Consider the following 26096-nt stretch of genomic DNA (forward strand, 5'->3'; position numbering starts at 1 on the left):
GGAAGCAGACCTTCTAGTAGGGAGCCACACGGCAGAAGACCTCAACCTGGTCGCATTCGCCAACGCCGTCAAGACACTCCAAAAAGAAGATATACTACAACTGTATCCGTCACTAGTCAAAGGCCTAGGCACAATTAAATGACAACTTGTCAAGCTACATATTGACAAAGCCATCCAGCCAATAGCTCTGAAACACCGGAGGGTTCAGTTTCACCTACAAGCCACCGTTGAACAAGAACTGACACAACTTGGGAAACAAGGAGTAATAGAGAAAGTCACTGGACCGACGCCGTGGGTGTCACCCATGGTGATAGCAGAGAAACCCCGGCAACCAGGGAAAATCAGGATTTGCATCGACATGCGGATGCCCAACAAGGCAATAAAGAGAGAAAGACATATAACACCTACTGTAGATGACATACTCACAGACCTGAATGGAGCCCAGTGGTTCTCCAAGTTAGACCTAAACGCTGGATACCACCAGCTCCGACTAGCTGAAGAAAGCAGGTACATAACGACATTCTCAACCCACCTCGGCCTTAGAAAGTATAAGAGACTAAACTTCGGAATTTCCTCAGCGACGGAAATATTTCAAAATACCATCCGGGAAATACTATCTGGCCTACAAGGAGTATTAAACGTAAGCGATGACATCCTGATACACTCCAAGACCAGTGAGGAACATCACCAGCGTTTGAGGTCCACACTCAAGAGATTAGCCGAACATGGAGTAACATTGCACAAGGATAAATGCAAGTTCTTTCTAAAATCAATAGAATTCTTCGGCTACGTGTTTAACTCCGATTGAGTTCAAGTCGATCCCAGGATGTCACAAGCCATAAAGCATGCCCCAGCGCCGACCACAGCCTCAGAAGTGAGGAGCTTCATGGGCATGGCACAATACTGTACAAGATTCATACCGAACCTGGCCACCATTGCCGAACCTCTACGAAACCTAACCAAAAAAGAGAGTCCGTGGAAGTGGACGGAAACTGAGGAAGAAGCGTTCAAGAAGATCAAACATGCACTACTAGATGGAACAACCATGGCCTATTTCAACACGTCCAAGCCCACTGAGATACTGGTAGATGCCAGCCCAGTCGGATTAGGAGCCCTCCTCACTCAGGAAACAGAACCAGGGGTATGGGCGCCATTAGCGTTCGCGAGCAAAGCTCTCACCGCCACTGAAGCGAGATACTCTCAGATTGAAAGAGAAGCTCTAGCTGTAAAATGGGCGTGTAACCACTTTCACCTCTACATAACTGGACACCCATTTAGAATGGTGACTGATCACCAACCACTCATTCCACTGTTCGAAGGCACAGCACCTCACCCGCCACCGCGAATTGAGAGGTGGGCGATCCAAATTCAACAGTACCAAATGGACCTTGTGTACAGACCAGGAGCTAAAAACCCGGCAGACTTCTTGTCGCGACACCCAGACAAGGAAGAGGCACCTGAGGAAGAGCCTGAAAGACAAACCGAAAAGTTTGTGAACATGGTGTCACAAGGAGCATGCCCCCAAGCCATGTCAGCAGACAAAATCATAGAACAATATGCCAACGATGCAGTCTTGAAGAGAGTGGAGAATGCTGTACACACTGGATCATGGGAAGGCTTCCTGCGAGATGTACACGGATGGAGTGAAGATGACCGCATACGGTTAAACCAGTTCTGGTAGATACACAACGAGATCAGCATTGTGGAAAATGGTCTCATACTGAGAGGCTCAAGAGTAATAATCCCAATACCTCTGCAAGAACAAGCGACGGTGTTAGCCCATGAAGGCCACCAAGGCACCAGAAGAATGAAGGCCTGAATGCGGGAGAAAGTTTGGTTCCCGAACCTGGAGAACACTGTTGACGCAATAGTGCAAAACTTTTGAGCGTGCCAGCTAACAGGTGAACTGAAGCACCTGCACCGATCATCAGAGAGGAACACGCGCCAGCACCGTGGTCATCGGTTAGTCTGGATTTTGACAGTTTTCCGGATGGGAGAATCACAGTTGTACTAGTTTACAGCTACACGAAGTATCCAATAGTAGAGGTAGCCCAGTCTACAAGCTTCACGAACATACAACCGATCTTGAGCAAAACATTTGCCATGTTTGGGATTCCTCAACAACTGAAAACAGACAATGGGCCTCCCTTTAAGGGGAGTGAGTTCAAGGAGTTCATGCAAAGACTAGGAATTCACCATCGCCGCATAACGCCACAATGGCCTCAAGCCAACGGCGAAGTAGAAAGATTCATGAGAACTATAAACAAGGTACTGAGGATATCCGCAGTAGAAGGAACCAACCCTGAAAACGCTCTTCAAAGCTTCCTACGGGAGTACAGAAGCACTCCCCACAGCACTACACAGAGATCTCCTTGGTCTCTCATGTTCTCAGGACCCCAACATGATTTGCTGCCCATGGCAGAAGGCTGGAGGCCCGAGTCATATCATCCGGAGAGCGCCCAAGCATGGCAGAAAAGGACCAATGACAAAGCAAGCAAGAAAAGAGGCGCCCAAGACCGAGCACTGGTCCCCGGGGATCGTGTGCTCATTCGGGCCCGAAGACCCGGGGGAAATTTCAGAACACCGTATGAGGTTGAACCATTGACCGTCCGAGCAAGCAGAGGCACGGCAGTGACAGCCCGACACGAAGGTGAAGAGGTGACAAGGAACGTATCGTGGTTTAAGCAAATCCCATCAACACCTGCCAACACAGAACGTCAGATCGATACACCGGAGAGGCAGGACACCGTCAGTGAGCCGCCGGGATCTACGCTGGGCAGTCCGGTATCCACTCACCCCACCTTGATCCCTGAATCACCGACGCGGTCCTCGAGAACCTGCCCCGAAAACACTCTGGTAAAAGGAAGAAGGCAGTACAGTCTCAGGCCTAACCCTAGGCCCAGTCAAAGACTCGCAGACTTTGTATGCTAAGCTAATTTGTTTCAAGGACTAACTTGGGAAGGAATGTACCGCTCTAGTGTTTTGGTAGCTCCGGCCTCGGCCGGAACTACGTATGCAAAATGTATCACCTTCTGGCCAGGCGTGGCCAGAAGGGTATAAATAAATGGTCGGAGGTTGCTCGGGACTTCCGGTCCGACCAACTCTCCATAGTGTGTGTATGTGTCGCAGTTATTTACACTTTGCGTAGCACATGGTAACTCACCCCTTACAGGGGGGACAGCACTTTCTGGGGGGACAGCAACAAGCGCAAGGTAAGTTTTATATTTTTTTACTTTTTATTCTTCTGTCGACTCTCTAACCAAACCCGCCCCCCCTCCCGCTCCCCCTCCCTACGTTGTTACCAGCACCGGTCGTCACTGGGCGGCAGAAAGCTCTAATTAGGCCATTGATTGTGGCACGAGACATGTGTGCCCAATGCCAACTCACTCACTCTGACGCACACGATAGACCCACAATTACCTGAAAGAGGGACAACAAGGCGTATAATGATGGCTGCACTTACACTCCTCATATATCAGATGTTGCCAGAAAGCCCCAAGACAGGCTAGCTGCAGGAGATTGAACACAGTATGTTACAAAACAGAAAGCAGATTGCCTGTGGCCAGTGGGCTGAATTTTCGAATAACGCTGCATTAAAGCACATTGTTTGCAACTGTTTATCTCTGTAATATACGTCAGTGTTCTGAATATGGAGACCCCTTCACTTTACGGACACTGTCTCCATTTCTGAACTTTTCACCTACAAATCGTTGATGTCAGGTGTGTATGTCTTAATTCGTTCAGGAGAAGCAACACAAGACTACAACGCCCAGAATGCATTAGTCCAGAACTGGAAACACTCTCCTTGATGACCTCAAGGGGGGTAGTCAAAATATTCTCTTGAAGTTCTAGAAATTGCTTGATAAGGAGTAGTTCTAAAAATGCCTTCCTGCACTGAAGGGTTGCTATATGCAACTATTACTCAAATATCGTATAAATATATGCATATTTGTTTTATAATTTGTCAGACGGTAAATAATCAATAGTTATGAGTACCTAATTGTGTGCCAAAGTGCTGTACATTGCTGTACTTAGTTATCCAAAAATAAGAAACAGCAAACGAAAGTCAAAAGGAATAGCTACCAATACCGATGGATTCAACACTTGAAATGCCACAGAGGCATGCGGTGAACGGATGCACAATATATTGCTTGGGTCTAAGAAGGAGATCTTAGCCACTGTATTGCTGCAGCTTTCAAAAATCAAGATGTCAAAGCTGGTCATCTTATATTTACCATGCGGTGACTGCAAGTCTGTCACTGTGCCACGTGCCAGGAGATCTGCCTATACACTTCAACCAAATCTAATAAACTCTATTCTTGACATGTCAAAACAGATAGGTAGATTCAAGAACTAACCAGCAGAAGATACATGAAAAATACTTCAAAGAACGGGTGGGATGTTTTCTAGTTTCACGGTGACTCAAATCTCCCTTGGGCCGCATCCGGGCGTGTTGTAAAGGTCACAGGAAGTGCCTGCGGCAGCTGGCTGGGTTCAGAATAGAGCGGCCGTTAGAACACAGTAGACAATAGATATCCTTGGGGACAACACAGAAGCAGATCAGGCGACTGAGAGTCCCTATGTGGGTGCCAGCAGGGATTTCCGGTGCAAAAACCCACACATACCTACCAACACTGTCAAAACAAGCATTGTCAAAGCCAACAGTTCTAGCTGTTTCATACGTGAAAGTGATTCTTCATTGATTGGTCAGTCGGTGCGTGTGTTTGTGTGGCTGTGTAAATGGATTCATGCAATAATTAATCAACTGTTTCCTGGGTGAGTGGGGGCATGGATGCATAAAGGGTCAAGTGACAGTACATGGATGAGTATAGGGTGTGTGAGTTCATAGATAGATGAATTGTTGAATAAGTGAGTGCATTGATGAATTACTAGATGAATTGTGAGTGCATGAATGCATTAAGGAGTGAGTCCATGGGCAGACAAGGCCACGTACGCCAATTTTAAAGGCCTCAACTGCAGTACTAATAGTTTTATAACAAGCATATGCAAAGCAATAGGTCTGGCTGTTACCGAAGACTTTTGGTGTGGGCAAAGTAGGCTCTGGCCCAGGGTCCTAGCCTTTCAGGGGGCACCCTGATAGTGCCAGCTCTGTTCTGCAGTGAGTCTTGTTCTGATTACCTTGAATAATTCTTAAACAGAAGGTTTAAAATACAGTTTTCTTTACATTTATTGTTACTGTGGGTGCTGTGCGAGAATCTATTTACAGACATTTTGCAGAAAAAATGTGTTTATATTTCATGCTGCATCCATAAAAAAGTTAGATAGATCAAAACAGAACAATGGGTTAATGCCACAGAGGTTATTTGCTGAAATAAAAGGCAGCTTTTTTCTGTGTTACAAAACTGAAAACATGTCACCATCCCTGAATATTAGATGTAAACACATTGTGTGCCTGTGCACTGTCAGTGACCTGGACACAGAGGACATGAAAGAGCTGAAACTGGATCATAAAATCAAAGCTGTTCCAAACAGGGGTTTCCAAAATATGTTTGGCCTAATGCCCCCATAATCCCTAAACTGTCCCTGTTCTGGAGGGAAGTGTTTGGTAGTAATTAGGCAAGAGTGAGAGAAAAAGAGAAACAGTGTGCGTGTGTGTGAATGTGTATGCCCACACGAGCGGTTGTGAAAGAGAGAGAAAGACATCTTAGGCTAGAACAGCAAGCCGAGACTAGTGCCACTTTGCAGAACACACTGCATTAGCATAGGGTAAACATTCCCCTCAAAAAGAGTGTTATGTAAAAAAGACAGCAAATGAAGATGAGGCTTCCTTTGCAACTGGTCAACTTAAAAGGAGTACAAAAAATAAAATAAAGCATTTTAGATACTTTTATGCATACTGTTATCCAAGGTGATCCACACCTGATTTAGGCCTTAATTACAATTGTAAACTTACACATTTGTGGTATTCACAAAGTTGCAATGTAATAGAAAGTTTACGACTACAGAGACTCTGCAGTCAAGGCAGAGAACTCGGCACATAAAAAGATAAGTCTTTCCTATGTTTATGTGTGGCGTTCTCCACCATGACTCCACAGTAGTAGAGTTACTTAAGTTAAATGGTGTGGTGATTTAATGTGGAAGGCTGATTATCCTTTCATATTGTAGTTAGTTTGAATAGGATTTGAACTGGCAGCTAAACAGTTAAGGTGGCGAAGGTTGTGCTGGTTACAGGTGACATGCTGGAATTTCTTTTTAACATGTCCGTGAAACCACTCACAAACGTGTACGTGAATTGTAAGTCTTCTGCCTCACATTTATATAAGCGAAAAGGATAAAAATGCACAAATGTTGGTTTAGAAGAGTGCATGACAAATAGATTAATTATATGGTATTTCTGAATGGTTACATGAATGTGCTAATCAATATTGTGAATCACATGCAGAGGAACAGTCATGCTAATGGTTCTCTAGACAACAACTGCAGGGGCAAAGGCAAAAAAGTAGTATCTGATGTATCACAAAAATATCAAATAATAAAGTTAAAAATCAATTGGTGTGGCTTGTAATTTGTTAACATGATGCAGATAGAGTTAGCATAAAAGATAAAGGAAGCATGTTTAAAACATTTTTTGACATCAATATGTTTCTTGGTATGGAGATTTGATTGCATTGCTTCATGAGTAACAGACAACTGTCCAAAAAAGAGGATGTTTCTGAAAGATAATGAAAGTGGCCTGAAAAAATAGTGGTTACATAGTTGGATTATACAAAGGGCACATATGTTAGTAAAAGATGACTCATTACTATTTGAAAGCAGCATACATTTTGTAAGTCTGAAGTAGTCCTGCAAGTTACAACTGAATTATTATCGTTTGAATTCATAATGTTTCTGTAAACAAAGTGATGCACACAATGTATTAGAATGATTAAAAAAGAGTAGTGTAAAGAGCAAAGTGTGTGTACAAGGCAAGTTGCTGAAGACAGAATGGTTGCTGGTAATCAGCCAAACAATGACAAAATGGAAGCGTGTTGTTGCATCTGTAATAAAACCTGTGTGGCTGCACTCCTTTAATTTGCCAAATGGCAGTAACAGTGAAACATACACAACTGACCAGAATTTTTATAGCATCTTCACGAAAGCCATTGCACGTGCATGATTTTATGATGTGAACAAACAACGCAACTTTAAAGCTTTACATTTATTGCAAAGATAAACAAATTGACACACAAGTGCAATTAGTGAATACCACTGTGCCTTTGTTAAAATTAAATGTATCCTTTAGCAACCACTTCAAAACATAATGGCCATAAACCAAAAATTAAAATGTCATTTCTCATCTGCAGTCTCAAACAAGGACTACTTGATGCATTCATCACCAAACGTAAATTTGGGAAACATATGATACAATGTAACCACTTTAAAAATGCCAGGGCTTGATGGACAGCCCATCCAAGCATCGACAAACCATGAAAAACAAAGAAGAAAAACCAAATACTGAAAGGGTCTATCTGAAAGCCCACTCTCTACATTTTCTTGCTGTACTTTTTTAAAAACAGGTTGTGTTGACAGCCAAAGAAGTGTATGACCTTACCCGCAAATGTCAAAAATCACCAAAGGTATACCAGTGCAAGCACTGCACCAAGTGGGGGGCTCCATTCTTTCAAGCGCCCTACAATGTGACAGAAATTACCAGCATTATGCCAGTGTAATCATTACACAAGAGTGAGCACAATTGTGCAAGAGAAGCCATTATATATCAAGAACTACCATTGCAACAATTATCCATATTCAGATTTGCACCATCTTTTAGTAATTTGTAAAGTATATTCACATTTGTACAATTGCTATTCCAAACTATTGCATGCATATTTTTGCTACAGTAGTTCTTACTGCATGTGAATTTATTTCCCATAACATCAGTAGCCCTTGTTGGATGTACAGAGGTCCATCATCACGTATTCATTCAGAAATCATGAGTGCCAGGTGAGGTTTGCAACATTACTTGGGTAGTTTTGCTTCATAGGCACATTTACACCAATGCTCATTAATTCTAAGCATGCTGGGATTTGAACATGCACTTAGTAAAAATTTGTGCATGTTGATATTTAAATCATGGCACACTAATTCTAAGCTCATACCCATACTTGCACCACCACTGAACATAAATCTCACATTTACAAAATATATATGAAGTCATTTTCTTATGTAAATTGGATGGTGTTCATACTGGTGACACTAGACCATTCAATCCTTCCACAACAGCAAACCCTTTATCTGCTCCTTTCTGCTTATACTGCCACTCACACAAGTATTTAGTACCAGAGGCTAATATTGTTAGTAGATGTCCCCCAAAAATGGTGAGAAAGTGTGCAGTACCCCAGGCCATTATTAGACATGTCTGCAATGTCAGCACCTCGGGTTGTTACTAGACGTCTATTTAAAATCAGCAGAAGGCATCGCAAACTAAACATAAGTACCACCAGTCCCCATGAATTGATCAGAAAAACTCATGTACCTCAAGTTGTGCTACCTCAGGTCACTGCTTGAGGCCCCTCTAAAGTCAGCAAAAGAAAAATATTGGAAACATAAATATCATGACGCTGTACTTAATCAGCAAACACACACATATTGATGACAAACAAATCATGGAAAAAATATCTAAAATACAATATTGTAAACAAAAATAAAGCAATACGAATATCAACTAAATATGAACCTAACCAGAAAATGTTCATAATTGTAAATAAAACAGATGATATTACATTAAATGTATAAAGGCATATGAGCATAACTCAAATAAAAAATAATAAAAATTAAATAAATGCTAAACACGTAATTAGTGCTTACTATAAATGGTTAAACAACAATTCAAACTAGTCTCCAACCAACCAGTGAAATTAAACTTAAAAATAATTTAGAAATAACAAATTTCCTTTTAACTGACAGCATAAAAAGATCACAACAATGCAAAACAAAATTCTTCCTAAAAAATGGCATCAGAACAATATCACTCTACTGGTTTGCATAGCTACAAAAGAAAACTGCATCGCTTTGGCGAATCACTAATGACTACAAACAAAGTTTTACAATCTATGAAAACTAACAAAAATAATAAATAGCTAAAGGTATTTTAAGATAACAAAATAATTAACACTATTCTGTCTTATTTCTCCAATTTACATGTACATCCTAAAGAAAAAAAATCTAAAGGAAAAACATATATAGCTATAGATCCTGAATTACTGGAAATTCAACGAAGACCAACTCGAAAGTAAACATAGTAACCAAAGCACAAAAATAACCTTAAAGTAAAAATTGCATTTTAACAAATTAACAAACCCCAAATTAAATTGTAGATTAAAAAAATTAACTGACACAGGTAACAAATTGTTGCTCTCACAGTCAACAACAAAAGAAAATTGGCGAAAAACAACATCAAATAAACCTGTAGTACAACTAAAATGAAGCAAAGGCAACATATAGAATGTAAATTGAAATGTGCACGTGTAATGTAATCACTTTAAAATTAATAATACAACCAATTATTTTTTATAAAATGAATGTTTATTTTCTATACTCTAAAACACACAGATAAAGTGATGGCAACAGCAAAAGACAGCCATTATTTATTTGTTGAGGAAATATGTATAGTAAAGAGAGTACCACAAGTGAGAAAGCACACTGGAAATGCACAAAATATTGATCAGACACATGCTATGGTAGGTGTGCCACTAAAAATGAAATAGTTGAATGCATTAGGGAACATGGCTATTCCCCTAACAATACTGAAATAGAAGTTAGACATATTTACATGACCTAAAAGATGCCCGCATGAGTTCATAAGTGCCACACGTTCCTAAACAAGCAACAGACCAATTCCATGGCATACCAACCCTAAAAAGATTCATTGCCAGATCACTGAGAACAACAAGCGAAACACCAGTAGAGACAAAAAAATATGCATATATAGACATGCCCCAACACTTACTAATCACACATGAAAATGCAGGTTGTTACTATATCGTCTTCAACACTTTATTAAATGGTCAATATCAAAATACAAACATCCCATTGATGTATACACTTTACCGAACAAAGTGCAATTTACAGTGAAATGCTAGCCAATATTAAAAAACACACTAACAAATATAACCCACATAGAAATCATCATAGACTTTGAGCAGGCAACAATTTCTAGCATATTTAAAATCTACACACCCTGTAATTTAGTAGTGATATTACCACTTTACCCAGAGTATATGAATGCACCTCCAAAAATCCACCCTAAGCATAGATTATGCAACTAGGCTAGAATGTGTACAATAAGTAAAAAATCAAGTAGCTTTAGCATATGTCCCAGTAACAGAAGTCACTAAACATTAACTTGAATCCCCTTATTACCAAACTAACTCCACTACTGGATTATTTTTAGAATACTTGAGTTGGTCGCCTGCACCAATCAGCCTACAAACTCCAACCCAAGTATCACATCTTTTTTTACAACACCATTTAGTAAAGACAAATCACAGTGGAAAAGTGGCATAATTCCTTCCAATGAATGTTTGGGAGAAGCCACCCTACACACTATTAATTCCTTGGAATACTTTGAAAAGAAGAAAGCTACCAGGAGCTAAGAATAAAACAATCCCTAACCCAAATCTAATCAAACATTTCTAAAGAAACTAAAGAAAATCTCTGCGCTTTAAAGTAACACAGGTACTAACAACCTGGGCCTACCATATCTAGACTCTATAGCAAGAACCCTACTTTTAAAAAACAACATTATTTAACCTGCCGAAAACACAAACACTCATAATTTATGAATATTAATTACTTATTATCATTAAAGCAAATGTAAATACCATCTACATCCAAACTAATTCAAAAAACAAAACTTCAGATTGATTAGTTAAATGTACTATCATAAACAATAAACATATATAATTATACAATGCAAAACAAGAACCATTATTTTAAGTAAACAAATGCACTTCCATCACCTATAAAAAGATGCTAACACATTAAAACGTATATACATTTAATAGCATTAAAAATGCATTTCCTATCTGATAACATGAATAAATAAAATAAGATAATATGATTTCATAGCTGAAGTCCTGATCAGTCTAATGGCAATGCAAAAATGACACTAAAAGTATTTCCATAAAAATAGAGCTAATAAAATGAAAAACAAGCTACGGACAAATAGAACATCCAAAGCAAGCCCAGTAATCCAAGGAGACCATACAAAACCTGAAAAATTTCTGAAAAATACATTACTGCTCCAGGAAAACAAAACTAAAAAATCAAGCAAAATAAAAAATAAGTTTGGTTCAAAAATAGCCAATTCGTTTGCTTTGAATAAAAATAAAACACATCCACATTTAAAAAGAACTCTGACATCCAAAAACAAAACCTGTAAAGGAAAAACCTTATAAATCCACCCAAAAGCACAGCCTAGTACAAACCAAAGTGCAGTAAAAATGTATTAAATGTAATCTAAAAACACATATAAAATGCAATTTAACATTACATCTCAAAGTCAAGCCTAGCATAAAGTGGTAAACTAACACATACATCAATAAATCAATATACACTAGAACAACATCCATTACAAATACTAGCCTAAGTAATATGAAACACCTCCCCACTACCACTAAACCTTTATAAAATAAGTTTTAAATAGTGTTAACTGAAATGGACACCAGCATGGGGAAACCTCAACCACAAGCTTTACAAGCCAAAATGACCACAAAACGCTACAAAATCAAAGAAACTGGAAAGAATGGTGGAAAAATAATGACAATAAAAAAGAATTCCATCCCACAGAAATCAATATTAAAACATGTATTTCATTAATCAATGTTTATATAAAACTAAATAACATGTAAAAATGTTAATACATTTTCTTATCTTTAAAATATTAATAAAATGTTTTATATAAAAATGTAAATAAAAATATATAAACAATCTTTTCAGTACTTTTTAAGTTGCACAAATGTTGTCAAATATGAACAATGTAAAGAATGACGTGTTTGGTAAAAATTACTATTCAACATGTAAAATCGTGTAAATAACAAATAAAAATGTGTGTACGCAAAAACTATTTCATATATGTAATTACAAATATTCAAAATAATTTTTTTTGCTTGAAACAAAAAATATTTTCAAACCTAAATATTGAGAAAAATGTCACATTCAAAAATTAAAAGGGAGGTCTAAAAATGCATATCACACTGCAAACAACTACATTGTGGAAACCTTTGGACTTTGGAGATGGTTCCACTCCAAACCTAACCACACTGAGGAAAATGTTGAACTTTTATGGGGTAGGAGGGCATGACCACATCATATGAAGCAAGCTGCAGTGGGCTGATATCCTCTCTCTATAATTCGGGGTTCCCGGTGACCCTCAACGGCCATTTGGGATCAGAGCACACTGCACTGGAGATTAGGAAGGTGTAATGAGCCCTGAATGTCTCCTTTTCATAATTTTGGTGTGGGGCAGCACTGAGGCGAAGTGGCACATATCGAGCACTACACAGACAGATCAAGCTGCACCTGAGACTGACCTCTGGAGAGTTCCTAGAGGGTGGCAGGTGGCCCAGGACAGCAGATGCAGTCAGGATCCCAACCATAGTGCAGGACATTGCAGTGAATAGCATGCATAGGATTAGGGTGCAGCATTGCCCATGGTATGGGGGGTCTGGTGCCATTTAGGGAGAAGCATCGACTGGAACCGCAGTAAAAATAAGGCTGAAGGAAATCCATGTATAAATGGCAGGGCATCACTGTGAGGGAGAAGCAGACCCCCTGCTCCTAGAAAACAGAGCAGGCAGCATTCTGATGATTTTGACAACCCTGAAGAAGCTCCTGGAGCAGGGAGGAGGCTCCTTTGGACATGTAGGGGCAGGCAGGTACGGTGCTGTTTCGAGTGCACAGAGATGTCTGAACGGCTGACCTCCTTTGCTTTTAGTTTTTACTGACCACCTGGTACTATTGCATATTTATGACACTAAATTGCCAGTTTGTCTGTGTCTGCTTTTTGGCCTTTTGAGCCCTACCACATAATGAAGGAAGGTTACAAGTGCTGAGCCCTTGGGGCCCCAGATTGGGATGGGAACTTTATGGGGAGAGCAGGGTGGTGTTCAGTGAATACAATGGCACCTGTGGTGTAGGGTAGAAGGCTTATGGTGTGTGTCAATTTCCGGATGAAACTCTTAAGACCCAACGGCATGCTTAAAATCCAAATAGTGAACAAAGACAAAGGGAGGGGCATTGAGGAATCGTATACATCACTACTAGGACTATGTGGTGATAAGGTGTCCAGTCAAATGATTTGGCCCTGACTGGAGACTTTGACTGCTCCTGAGAAGCATTCATAACTGTTGTGTTGGGTTTGTAGCTCCCTAGAAAATGGATACACATTGTACATGGCATAGTAATCCCTTGGCGTTTCTGGGTGGGCGCAGCTGGATTCGATTTAGTGATCCAGGCACATCTAGAGAAGCCTTAGTAAGCACAAGGGTGGTATGTTGACATTGTGCTTTGTCATTGGTGCTGGGAGAAGCCCAGGACGAGTAAGGACCACAGTGCCCAGTGCGGTCACCTCACCCACAAGAAGGTCTTGGTAGAAGAACGGCTGCGCTCCCATCTGAGAGTGTTCTGAACATAACCTTCCCAAAATAGTGGAGACAACTTTGGCCTTCAGGGAGACTCTGGCGCCTAAAACCGAAATTGTAGCTGTTGATATCTGCATCCTGCCTGTTGACCAATAAAAGCTTACTGACAGGGTTAAACACACAGAAGATGCTTTACATGAACTCCGACCCGAATATAAAACTGTTCAGCACAAAATCTTAGACCTTACTAAGAAAATTAACTCTCTGAAATATCAGATGGAGAATACGGATGGCTGAAGCCGTCAATATTATTAGAGTTGTGGGCCTTTCTGAAGAGCATTGAAGGGAAGGATGTGAGCTTGCCCCTCGAACTGTGGATGTTGACAGTGGTGCTCCCTCAGGCACTCTCAGGTTTCTTTGCCTTGGAAAGGGCACAAACAGTTCTGGCTCTTCGACCCCTCCACCCCGGGCAGAAGCACTAGACCTGAGGTGACCCAGCTTCTTTATTCTAGGGACCGAGACACACAAATAGAAAGCAGGGAGATGTGGTCATTACAAAGCTAGGAACTGTACAGCATTGTTGTTCCCCAATTATACTGCACCAGTTCAAGAGGGTATTCTTCAACAAAGTCATAAAGCTCTCTGAGCGGTAGACCTCCGATATTCTTTATTGTTCCCATTAAAACGTTTGGACATGCTTGAATGGGGTGTCAAATTAATTTATATTCAGGTCTCTGTGATGTCTATATATGAAACTATTGAAATTCAGTATATCATCGTGAGACTTTGGGGAAGGAAGGGTTCTTGGCTGAACACTTTTACATTTAAGGGCTTGTTCCTTCAATACGCATCCTACTCTGCTCCAGTGAAAGAAGGCTAATTATGATTACAGAAGTTGTAATGTGTGGATGAAGGGCTGTTGCTTCTTTGATCTGGGGAGGGAGAGTTTGGTTTTGTTCATGGTAATGGCTGCAGGTAATAATGCGTTCCCCATTTTCTGCAATAGCAAGATTACTGGGTAGAATTCGAGGGCCAGGTGTAGAGATATGACTGTTGGAAGGTGAGGCACGCCTCAGGATTGGTAATTGTCACAGCGCACTCCAGGGGCCGCAGAAGAACAATGACGACTCCCGCAGCACAGTGCAGACGGAAGCATCAGTAGCGGAACTACATATCCCAGGAAGCCATGGGGGCGTTACGTCTATAATGACAGATGCATGCTGGAAGCGGGATTTAGTGCTTCCCGGAACACAGTCCGGTGCTGTTATTTCCGGGTATTACCCTGCGGTGAAGGAAGCTACAGGAGCGGGTAGGGGTGCATTTGCACCAACGTTCTGAGGCTTGTGTTTGTTTGCCCTTTGATAATTACTCTCCATTCTCGAGCGGAATCCAGTATTCGCAGCCCCGTTCAATCAATCAATCAATCAAAGCATTTATATAGCGCACTACTCACCCTGAGGGTCTCAAGGCGCTAAGGGAGGGGGGGTCCGCTACTGCTCGAACAGCCAGGTCTTGAGCTGCTTCCTGAAGGCAAGGTGGTCCTGGGTCAGGCGGAGGTGGGTCGGGAGGGAGTTCCAAGTCTTGGCGGCCAGGTAGGAGAAGGACCTTCCTCCTGTGGTGGCTCTTCGGATGCGGGGGACGGCGGCGAGGGCGTGGCCGGTCGATCGAAGCTGGCGTGTGGGAGCGTAGAAGTTGAGGCAGCTGTTGAGGTATTCTGGGCCTTGGTTGTGTAGGGCTTTGTGTGCGTGGGTGAGGAGACGGAAGGTGATTCTCTTGTTGACCGGGAGCCAGTGCAGATCTCTCAGGTGTCCGGAGATGTGGCTGTGACGGGGGATGTCCAGGATGAGTCGTGCTGAGGCGTTCTGAATCCGCTGGAGTCTCTTCTGGAGTTTGGCGGTGGTTCCGGCGTAGAGGGAGTTGCCGTAGTCCAGTCGGCTGGTGACGAGGGCCTGGGTGACCGTCTTCCTGGTCTCGGTGGGGATCCACCGGAAGATCTTACGTAGCATGCGCAGGATGTTGAAGCACGACGAGGAGACGGCGTTGACTTGTCTGGCCATGGAGAGGGAGGAGTCCAGTATGAAGCCCAGGTTGTGTGCGTGGTCTGTTGGTTTGGGTGCGCTGCCCAGGGCGGGGGGCCACCAGGAGTCGTCCCAGGCGGAGGGTGAGGATCCCAGGATGAGGACTTCCGTCTTGTCCGAGTTCAGTTTCAGGCGGCTGTTCATCATCCACTTGGCTGCTTCTGTCATCCCTTCGTGTAGGTTGGCTCTGGCGGTGGCGGGGTCGTTGGTGAGGGAGAGGATCAGCTGGGTGTCGTCGGCGTAGGAGATGATGTTGAGGTTGTGCTGGCGTGCGATGGCTGCGAGGGGGCTCATGTACACGTTGAAGAGGGTGGGGCTGAGTGAAGATCCTTGTGGAATGCCGCAGATGACTTCGGTGGCCTCGGATCTGAACGGGGGGAGGCGGACTCTCTGTGTCCTTCCGGCGAGGAACGAGATGATCCATTCCAGTGCCTTCTCCTGGATTCCGACATTGCTGAGGCGCTGCACTAGGGTACGGTGGCAGACAGTGTCGAAGGCCGCGGAGAGGTCTAGGAGGATGAGGGCCGCTGTTTCTCAGTTGTCGAGCAGGGCTCGGATGTCATCGGTGGCTGCGATCAGGGTGGTCTCGGTGCTGTGGTTGGCCCGGAATCCAGACTACGAGAGGTCGAGGGATCTGTTCGTCTCGAGGAAGGCGGCCAGCTGATTGTTGACGGTCTTCTCGATGACTTTTGCAGGAAACGGGAGCAGCAAGATGGGGCGGTAGTTCTTGAGGTCGGTGGGGTCGGCTGATGGCTTCTTTAGTAGGGCGCTGAGTTCAGCGTGCTTCCAGCTCTCCGGGAAGGTAGCGGTGCCGAAGGAGGTGTTGATGTTGTCCCGCAGGTGGGGTGCGATGACAGCGTCGGCCTTGTTGAAGACGTGGTGAGGACAGGGGTTGGTCGTAGAGTCAATTCTCCGACTCTTGCGGAGATGCTTAGTAAGAGCCCGTGGAAAGCGCTCTTGATACCTGGCAGTCACGGGGTTTTGCAGCCTCGTTGGTTGAGTCTGAAAGGCTCTTGCGAGGTTGCCTTAAGCAAATTAATTTTGTTTGTTGCCCCTGATTCAGAGGGGGCTTGCTGACTTTAAAGTCTGTGGCTACAATCAGACCTTAGAGCTATCAGGAGGTGGATCCCATATAGCATCGTACGTCTGCGAGGATTCCTGGACCTGACAGAATTAATGGCCCATGAATTAATCATCCTCCTGGACATACGGTGCAGTGGACACCTTAGACGATGTTTTAGCTGCATTAGCCCTAGTGCAGGCTGAGCTGAGCGCGTCTAGGGCAGAAACAGCTACACTTCAGGCCCAAGTAGACAGGATGCAGCATAACCCATTTATTGCTGGGATATCTCAGGGGGTTCCCAAATTCTGCCAGTGGTGGTGGAAGTCCCTACTCCCATTAGCTACATCAGAAAGATACAACGGGGGTAGAAGTAAGGTTCAAGTATTCCTCACGCAAGTACTACTACACTTAGACGTAAGGCATTTAGCACTAATCAGTCTAGAGTAGCCTTTTTGGTGTCTTATCTGGTGGGGGACACTGCACAATGGGCGGTACATTTAGTCAAGAGGGATGATCCCTTAATGTATGATTGGGGTGCATTCCTAGTGGAATTCAAAAAAACATTTAATCGCCGGACTGCTACACTCTCGGCAGACCGAGACTTGCTGGAATTGAGACAAGGTAACCAGGACTTGATAACCTACCTCAATAACTTCCGGCATTTGGTAACAGAGACGGAGTGGCCAGAAGCCAAACAAAAGGCAATCTTTCATCAAAGATTGAGGGAGGAGATGAAAGACGTCCTGGCCCAGATTGACCCCCAAATAACCTCATGCAACAATCTTATTCAGCTGGTACTGTTGAATCACCGTCTTAGTGAACGAAAGGGAGAAAATAAGAGGAGAGATAGATATACCTTCAGGACAGACCAACCCCGGACGACCAACAATGCTCCAGGCTCTAAGTCTGAACCGATGGAAATCGGTGCTGTATGTTCATCCCTTACAACAGAGGAGCGAGACTATCGAAGGAAGAAGGGGTTGTGCCTTTACTGCGGGAGAAAAGGACATTTTCTCAAAGAATGCACCCTTCACCCAAAGTACCCCCGGGGGAGAATATAAAAAGGTATGTGCAGTTACATCAAGTCCACCGACGGGAAACGATCAAGCTTGAAGATGGTGGAAGGGAACACTTCAAGCCAGGCTTTCATCCCTTCCCTTGAAGGTGACTCCGTCTGCAAGAGGAATCATTTTTACATGGATCTGCGTCTAGAAATACGAGAAGAATGGCATGTAGTGCAAGCTATGTTGGACTCGGGAGCAACTAGATGTTTCATGGATCAGCAGCAAGCCACAGCTTTGGGAATTACCTTCAGGCAAAAGAAACTCCAGAAGCGGTCTATGCAGTAGATGGGAGACTTTTGGATTCTGGTCTCATTCGATTCCATACGGGGGAAATAAGTACCTTGCTGGGACCTGATCATTTGTTACAGTTGACCTTTAACATTATACAGGTACCCCATTATGGGGTGATACTCACAACCCTCAAGTCAATTGGAAGGAGAAGTCCCTTCTGTTTTCCTCGGAATTCTGCAAAACGCATAGTCTCCAACAACCCCTCAATCCTGCATTATCCATGGCTCTGTGTCATTGCATCAGCACGGCTTTGGAGCATGAGGTAACTTTACCCGAGGAGTATCTGGAATATGCAAAGGTATTCAATGACAGTAAGGCGGAACTAATTCCCCCGCATCGGCCGTATGATTGCCAGATTGACCTAGAACCTGGAGCCGTTGTTCCAGCTGGAAGAGTGTATGCACTTACGGAACCAGAAACAGCATATCTCCGAGAATACTTGGATAAGTACTTGGAACTCGGATTCATAAGGGATTCCAAGTCACTTGTGGCATCTCCTCTGTTTTTTATTCCGAAGGCCAATGGGGAGCTCCGCGCCTGTGTGGATTATAAATCCTTAAACGCTATTACCATCAAGAATCGGTACCCGTTGCCCCTCATTAATGTACTATTGGAGCAGGTAAAAGGGGCTGTAATATACACACGTTTGGATTTAAAAGGAGCATATCACTTGGTGCGCATGCGAAGCGGAGACAAATGAAAGACAGCATTTAAAATGCGTTTTGGGTTGTACGAATGCCTGGTGATGCCCTTCGGTTTGTGCAACGCTCCCGCAGCCTTTCAATTTTTTCTTAATAACGTTCTGCTGGAGTACCTGGACAAATTTGTGGTGGTATACATAGATGATATTTTGATCTATTCATCTAGTATAGGGACACACCCGCAACATGTGAAGACCGTTTTGAAGACCCTACAGGAGTACAGGTTCTATTGCAAGATCAGCAAGTGTGAGTTCGGAGTAACCTCTGTCGAATTTCTGGGAATGATGTTGACACTTGCGTGACAGGAAATGTCGGAACGGAAGATAACTGCAGTGAAAGAGTGGCCCCAACCTTTGAACGTTCGTGACATACAATGTTTTTTGGAATTTGCCAACTTTTACCATCGGTTGGTCGATCACTTCTCAGATTTAGCATCTCCCCTCACATATTTTCTACGCAAGAAATCGAGCTTCCAGTGGACAGTGAAGGCCCAAGAGGGGTTTGAGGCCTTGAAACACGCATTTGTAACAGCTCTGGTCCTGACGCTTGCAGACCCAGAACAACCCTACATAGTGGAAGCAGACGCCTCTGACATGGCTGTAGGTGCAGTCAACGTCACAATGATACCATATCTTTAAGGGTACAAAACTGGAATGCCCATTGTCCCTGGTACTTTTTGCGGTTCCCATTGAGCCCTTTGCTGTGTTGGTTATGCCTGAAGTAATGAGGTGGTGTATTCCATTATGGAAGAGAGTCCATACCATTTTGCTGCTTGAAAATGATGTGTTACTTTACCTGAAAATGGTTAAGTGGGCTTTGCACCAATACTCAAAGCCCTAATATAATTTGGAAAAATGTCAGGCCTTATTTCCAATTATTTCAAAATGTGTATTGCTGCTTACTCGATATGATGGCTTTCTGGCTCTGGGAAATAATGGGGTGACTTGGGCTCCTCAAAAATTCAAATGCTTATGGGTAAGCATTTAGCATTATGAAATGGACTTCAGGGAGGGGAACATGATAGTCGCTCTGAGGCCCCTGATGGGGAATGTAGCATTCTGGAGTTACCTTTTATGGCTAGAGTGCCCCTCACCGAAATGATTAGTCTTCCCAGACTAGTATATTTCTTTATAATCTAACAGTTTGGGTACCGCTGAATTGGAATAAATAAGTACATACAATGGTTGGGGAATTGATATAGGTCAGGCTGAGGCAAAGAGTTTTGCTGGTTGTCAAGGCCTATAGTGCAGGGGGTTCTGGGTGTGCCAAATTACAAACTGTTTTTACTTGGTAACATATCTGCAATGTGTAACTAATGGCTGTATGGAAACTGTAGGGTTGAGAATGGTCGCCTTGGTAGGAATCCCATCCAGAGAGCTCTGGACGCATTGTTTATGGCGAATACACATTTGGAAGTGATGTAAGTGTTCTGGGCCTTTGAGGTGCAGGTGTACAGGAATCCTCCTATGTTAACCTCCTACAGCTTATATTCACAATGGAAGCTGGCTGTAAACTCGTTACCTGGTACTATAAAACATTAAATAAAATGATCAACCTAGCCTCAGTAAAGTCAAGACATGATGGGAATGCAACTTAGGGAAAGAGTTGAGTGACAAAAAATGAGAAAGTGTTCCTGCATACACCTAGAGGGTTTTTTAAACCACTAGATTCTAATTTAGGGAATTATCTATATCAGATGTACCTATACCATTGCAAATTCAATAAGGTGTTAGATAGATATTTCAACCAGTCAGTTGAAATAACTTTATTTTGGCCACCAGGGTCATAAAAGAGCAAGTGCGGATAAAATGCATAATAAATAGATAAAACAGGACATTTACAACATAACAAATTCATGATTCTTGTAGTCTGAAGCCAAAGTTAGTACAATAAAATATAAATTACCAAAAGCCTATACAAAGAAGGAAATAGTGGTATGGGGACAATGACATTGCAATCGTACAGAGTTAAACAAGCTGATCAACGTAATATAACAAGAGTGGGTAATACCTTACTGTGGAGTATCCACATGGTGCCCAAAATCTTGGCTACTAGAACTGCAAATGTACATCTGCAGTCAGTCCCACTGTATGATACGAAGTGCAGCAAAGTAGCTACGGACACCTAGGCATCTACATATAGGAGTTAGCCAGGATTTACGTGGGCAGGCATATGCGCAGCGGGCAAGAAATACATGCGCTAGACTCTTTTCTGTGGATGTGCAGAAAAGAGACAGGGCAAGCATCAGTGGTCTCACTTAGTTGTAAATGCTCTAAGTGGAAGAGTGGTCATTCTAAACTGCATATATAGCTTCCTGTCTATAGAGACAATCACCTGGTCCCAGTATGCCTCATACACACTCAAAGGTTTAAAACAAGAAAGTCGTTGACCAGCTTGGAAAGCGTAGCTTTTCTAGAGTTATTAACTGCTACAGCTGCCCAATGACACATTGAGTGAGTTTTCAGAGGGGAAGCTGGTAGTAGCAGGATGTTCCCAAAGATCTGTCATCCCAAGGAGCTGGAACAACTCTTTAATGTTCACAAGCCAGGGAATTTTATGGAACCACAGGCTATTACATCTTGGAGGACTGTTACACAGAGAACAAGTTCTGGAGTTGTCCATAGCCTGTGCCAATATAACAGAGGGTGTATCCTGGCCTTGCCAGCAAGGCTTCTTACTCTCATGTCGAGGAAAAGCAGATACAGGGTGGTACTGGGCGAAGGAAAGCAAGGTTGCGTAGGAATTTATTTGCAGTACTGACTAGCATCTCGATGTTAGAAAACCCCCATAACTCCACCCCATAAAGGATCGAACCCAAGACCTTAGTCTCATAAATGTGAAGCGCAGGAGAAATGGGTTTGGAATATGAGGTGCAGAATTCTTTGTGTAATGCCCCCGTAAGTTGAGCTTTAAGGTAGCTTTGTTAATATGGGATTTCCAGGACATACGTCCACTGAACAAACCTCTAAATAAGTAAAGTAGTCCACCGTCTCAAGAGGTACCCCCCAAAAACAATATTCTTCCTTAACAACTTGTGTGGATGAACTTTTGTTTCAGTGGTATTGATCTCCAGTCCCCCAAAAGCAGATCTGTGGTCGGCAAAGGGAACATAAAGGCTGCCTTTGCTGATGATAATGATAGGCCAATAAATCAGGAAAAAATGAAAAGCCTGGTCTGTTGTAACGTATCTAGGGCTCTCGTGTAATTTTCCTGATTCATGCCATTATATAGATATAACTTATCATATCCTTATATAGGCATAAGAATCATAACCATATTTAGGAACAGCCAATGCAGTCCAAATACGGCATGGATACTTCCTCTAAGCTCCTAGAGTACAACGAGTTCTTGAAGACAACCAGCCTTCAGCAGTACGGGACTTCCCCCTGCTTCAGTATTGATTTGTCCCAGAACTCCTGGAGCATGTAAAGAACTTAGAGTTCTTAGTGACGTTATTATGTCCACCCTTACGTCAAACTAGGCTCCTTCCAGGTATAAATATACCCACATCTGCCCTAGCAAACAGACGATGGTTTGGAGCAGATCGACTAACTACTTGCCCGACGCCCTGCTGTAGCGAGTGCCGAAGGAAGCCGACCCTCCAGCTGACGCACTGAGAGAGACGCTGTCTTTTCTCCTGCCGAGAAATACAGCTCCAGTGTTTCCCTGCTACCCTTGCGGGTTACTGGGAGATCGAGTCCTGAGAGAGAGATACAAGACCTCCTTCATTCTATAACCAAGGTACGGAGCTGATTAGACCCTTAGAGAATTCTTGGAAAGATTCTTTTCAGAAACTATTTAACTCAAGCTACACCTCACTTACTTCTTCCCTTGTACTAGACTTAGGTTAGGTACACCGGGTTAGGCGTATTTTAGATGCACCAGTTGAGTACTTTTAGTCATTATTTATCATTGTATGTATTTTATCTATTTTATGTATCTTATGGCTTAGAAACCATATAATGCTTTTACAGTATTATTTCATAATACTCCTTTTACTGTACGCAATTTACTTCATAGCAAGTATTACGATTGTAGCAATTAACTTCTCTTGCATGAGAAAGAAGACTGCTTAATAAATAACCTTTTTTATTGAAAACGCCCGTCGCTCTACTTCTCTGCAAAAACCCTGGTGAAACGAAGCATGCACGATTGACTGAGTAAAATAGCCATCTATTGTTTCCGCGACTCTGGAGATATATTCCTTATTCTTGGGGAACAAAGTTGTCATGTTATATGGTTGTCAGAAACTAATCCCTTCTTGTTTATTCGAGAACGTTTCTAGTGACCTCTGAGCTAGCTGGCATTTACAATTAAGTCTAACATACTCAATAGAGACCTAGTCGAATTCAGTCCTACGTCTAAACTATTGTTTATGTTATTCCAATGTGCAGAGCCTATTGGGAATATAGGAACTATACTACATGGCGCCCAACGTTTGATAAGCGATAATTTAACGCTAGATACTAGAGTAACTCAGTGTTGCTTTTCACACAGACCCCTTTTTCCGTAAAAACTCTAATAGACATCTGGAGTGGGTAAAAGGTTAGTATCCGCCAGAACTAAATAGGACGAGAATCCTATGTATTAGTTTTTTGGTTTATTCAACGTTGAAGGATACAGTGTTCCAAAATATTGTGCACCTAATCTTTGTTTCCTTGAAAACATACTCTGCAAACTTTCTGTCAGCAAAATGGGGGAGAGTGACGAAGAAAGGGAGAGAGCTAGAATAGCAACTCAACTATTAGCAGAGGACACAAGTCTTCAGCAAAATGACCCGGATGCAATAATCATCCCGGTAAATGTAAGAAAGAGTGTAACTTACAAACTAATAAATGATGGAGTATCATCGAGAGGTGGTACAGTCATATTTGTGGTAGAGGCATATGATGAGTATCGGCAGACAGATGTATTCTATTCATGGATAACTTTTCCAGCAGCAAATGCTGTAACACACGAGTTCCACTACTACAAAGCAGAGGAACCTCCAGCGGAATACGTTCCTTTCGAGGACGTCGAAATTCCACTAACTTACCAGGAGCATCAGCTCTGGTTTAATGGCGCCCTAAAACATAAAAATCTAATTTCTAGGCTCGGTCCACTAGGTAGACCAGGAGCCACATGGCCGGTTCTAGCCAGCTATACACCACAGAGAACTGTTAGATCAACTAAAACAATTAATTAAAATACATAGACAATTAGTCCAATATGTCATGCGGACTTTAACAGTCCAACCAACATTAACAATTTCACAGCAAACCCCTCACCAGGGGAATACAAACAAAATTACACCACAGACTATACAATCATTCATTGGTAAATTACCCGCAAAACGGGAACAGATTCCGTTCTGGCTGGCTCAAAAGATTACTCAAATAGAGGCAGTATTCCCTGATAGTACACCTCATGAAAAACACAGAATTCTGACAATCTGTTTACCAATGGGGATCGCACCACATGTGGAGGACTGTGACACTTGGGGAACAGTCTTTGCTTCAATCTACACAAAAACACATGGTGTTTTGTCTATGGCAGTTATGCCAGACATACTAAGACAGATTCAAAATGAATATGGTCCAGAGCCTGCTTTAAATCTAGGTATGAAATTAATGAAAGATTTTAAACAAGTCTCTGCTATAATTCTAGCAAACATAAAAGGAGAAGCAGCATCAGTGGCGATCTGCCAAAAATTAAAAGAAACAGATATAGCAGAACAACCTTTTGAACTCGCCAGAATAATTGAAAAATCCCATGAAGAATTAGGTAGAGATAGTTTGGGTGGGAAACCACTAAAACCACAACTAACAGAAAATCCTGAAAAAACTTTCATTAAAAATAGTTTAATTACTCCTAAAAAGAAATGGTAAACTATCAGACAGACTCTTCCTAAAGAGAAACAGTTTCAGTCCAGAGGAAGGTCTCCCCAACGGAGAGATAGATCTCCAGAACGGGGGGTAGGTCTCCACAACGGGAGCCCTCTGAGAAAAGATATAACCTCAGAAATAGGGATAATTTGAAAAAACCTGACAGATATCAAGATAATGATACACGTCCCTCTCGATCTTTTCAGACTTCCTCACAGAAATCAGAAAGAAGAGGACGGTCAGAACATAAAGAAGAGCGCGTCAAGTCCAAAGACAAGGAACCCGCTCACCAAAATAAAAAATCTCAATTTTCCAAAAAGAAGGTAGCAAGCATAAAGATAAAACATCCCGAGGATCCTGAGGACACAACTCAAGAACGGAGAGTGGGCCCAAAAAGAGCTAGACAGCGCAGCAGAAGTGACCATAGCTCGCAAGATCCTGATGAATCTTCTGGAGACAGTGGACACGAATGAGTACACTCAGGTGGAAACTGCAGACACCAGAGTTAGTGGACCCCATAAATTATATGAAATAACATTGCGTATAGAAGGGGACATAACTAGGAAAATAAGAACTCTCTTTTGGGAGAAGCTATCTAAGGGCTATGATATTCTTCTAGCTGAGAAAGACTGGCCACCAGAATTTGTTAGGGAGTGCCCACAGGGCGAAGAAATGATTATGCCTGCCTTCTCAAACCAAATTTCAATTCATAAAAAATACGCATATGCAAGAAAATGGGCAGTGGCCCAAGCCCCTGCATTATATAAAAATCATGTAGGATGGGATGAGGAATCCCCTCACCATAAAATCCAGTTAAAAAATCAACCTACCTACTGGGGGCGGAGCTAGCCAGCGTCGATGGCGGACGCGTGAGCTTTCGGCTCCTCGACTTAGTCCCGGAAAAATCCTGTTAATTTATCCTTCGAAGTGTCCAATCTGCCGTTACTGGCTTAACTACACTCACTGACACCCCAAGGCATCGCTGAGTGACTTACAGACCCTGGCTGGCGAGTTCCACCGAGTGGATTGAAGCGAGGTTCATCGGCGACCTGGCGGCGGCGGACTGGGCCTGACGCCATGGACTATCCTGGGAAGAAGGCCGAGCAACGTCACCTGACGTGCGGCTCCGGAACCTGGCAGGGGCGGTGTGGCTGCCGGCCGGACTGACACCAGGCTTTTCCTTGATCGGAGCGTCCCCCCCTTCTTTGCTGCCACCCTGCATCGGAACCATTTGCCACCACACGTTGTGGGTCTTCGGTGGTGCGAACGCTGTGCATTTGAACTACGTGACGGAGCAGTCGCCACTTTGGAGCGATCGCGGAGGCAAGTCCACCCTGGTGTGTCCTGTTGTCCCCGCGTCCCTACGCTACACCTGAATGGTAGTACCCGGTGCTGAGACTTTTGAACTGACATCGCCCAGTGTCGAGTGCGGATATCGCTAGAGTGATTGGC

The sequence above is a fragment of the Lissotriton vulgaris genome, chromosome 3_1 (genome assembly GCF_964263255.1).
Source record: "Lissotriton vulgaris chromosome 3_1, aLisVul1.2, whole genome shotgun sequence".
NCBI classification, from domain to species: domain Eukaryota; kingdom Metazoa; phylum Chordata; class Amphibia; order Caudata; family Salamandridae; genus Lissotriton; species Lissotriton vulgaris.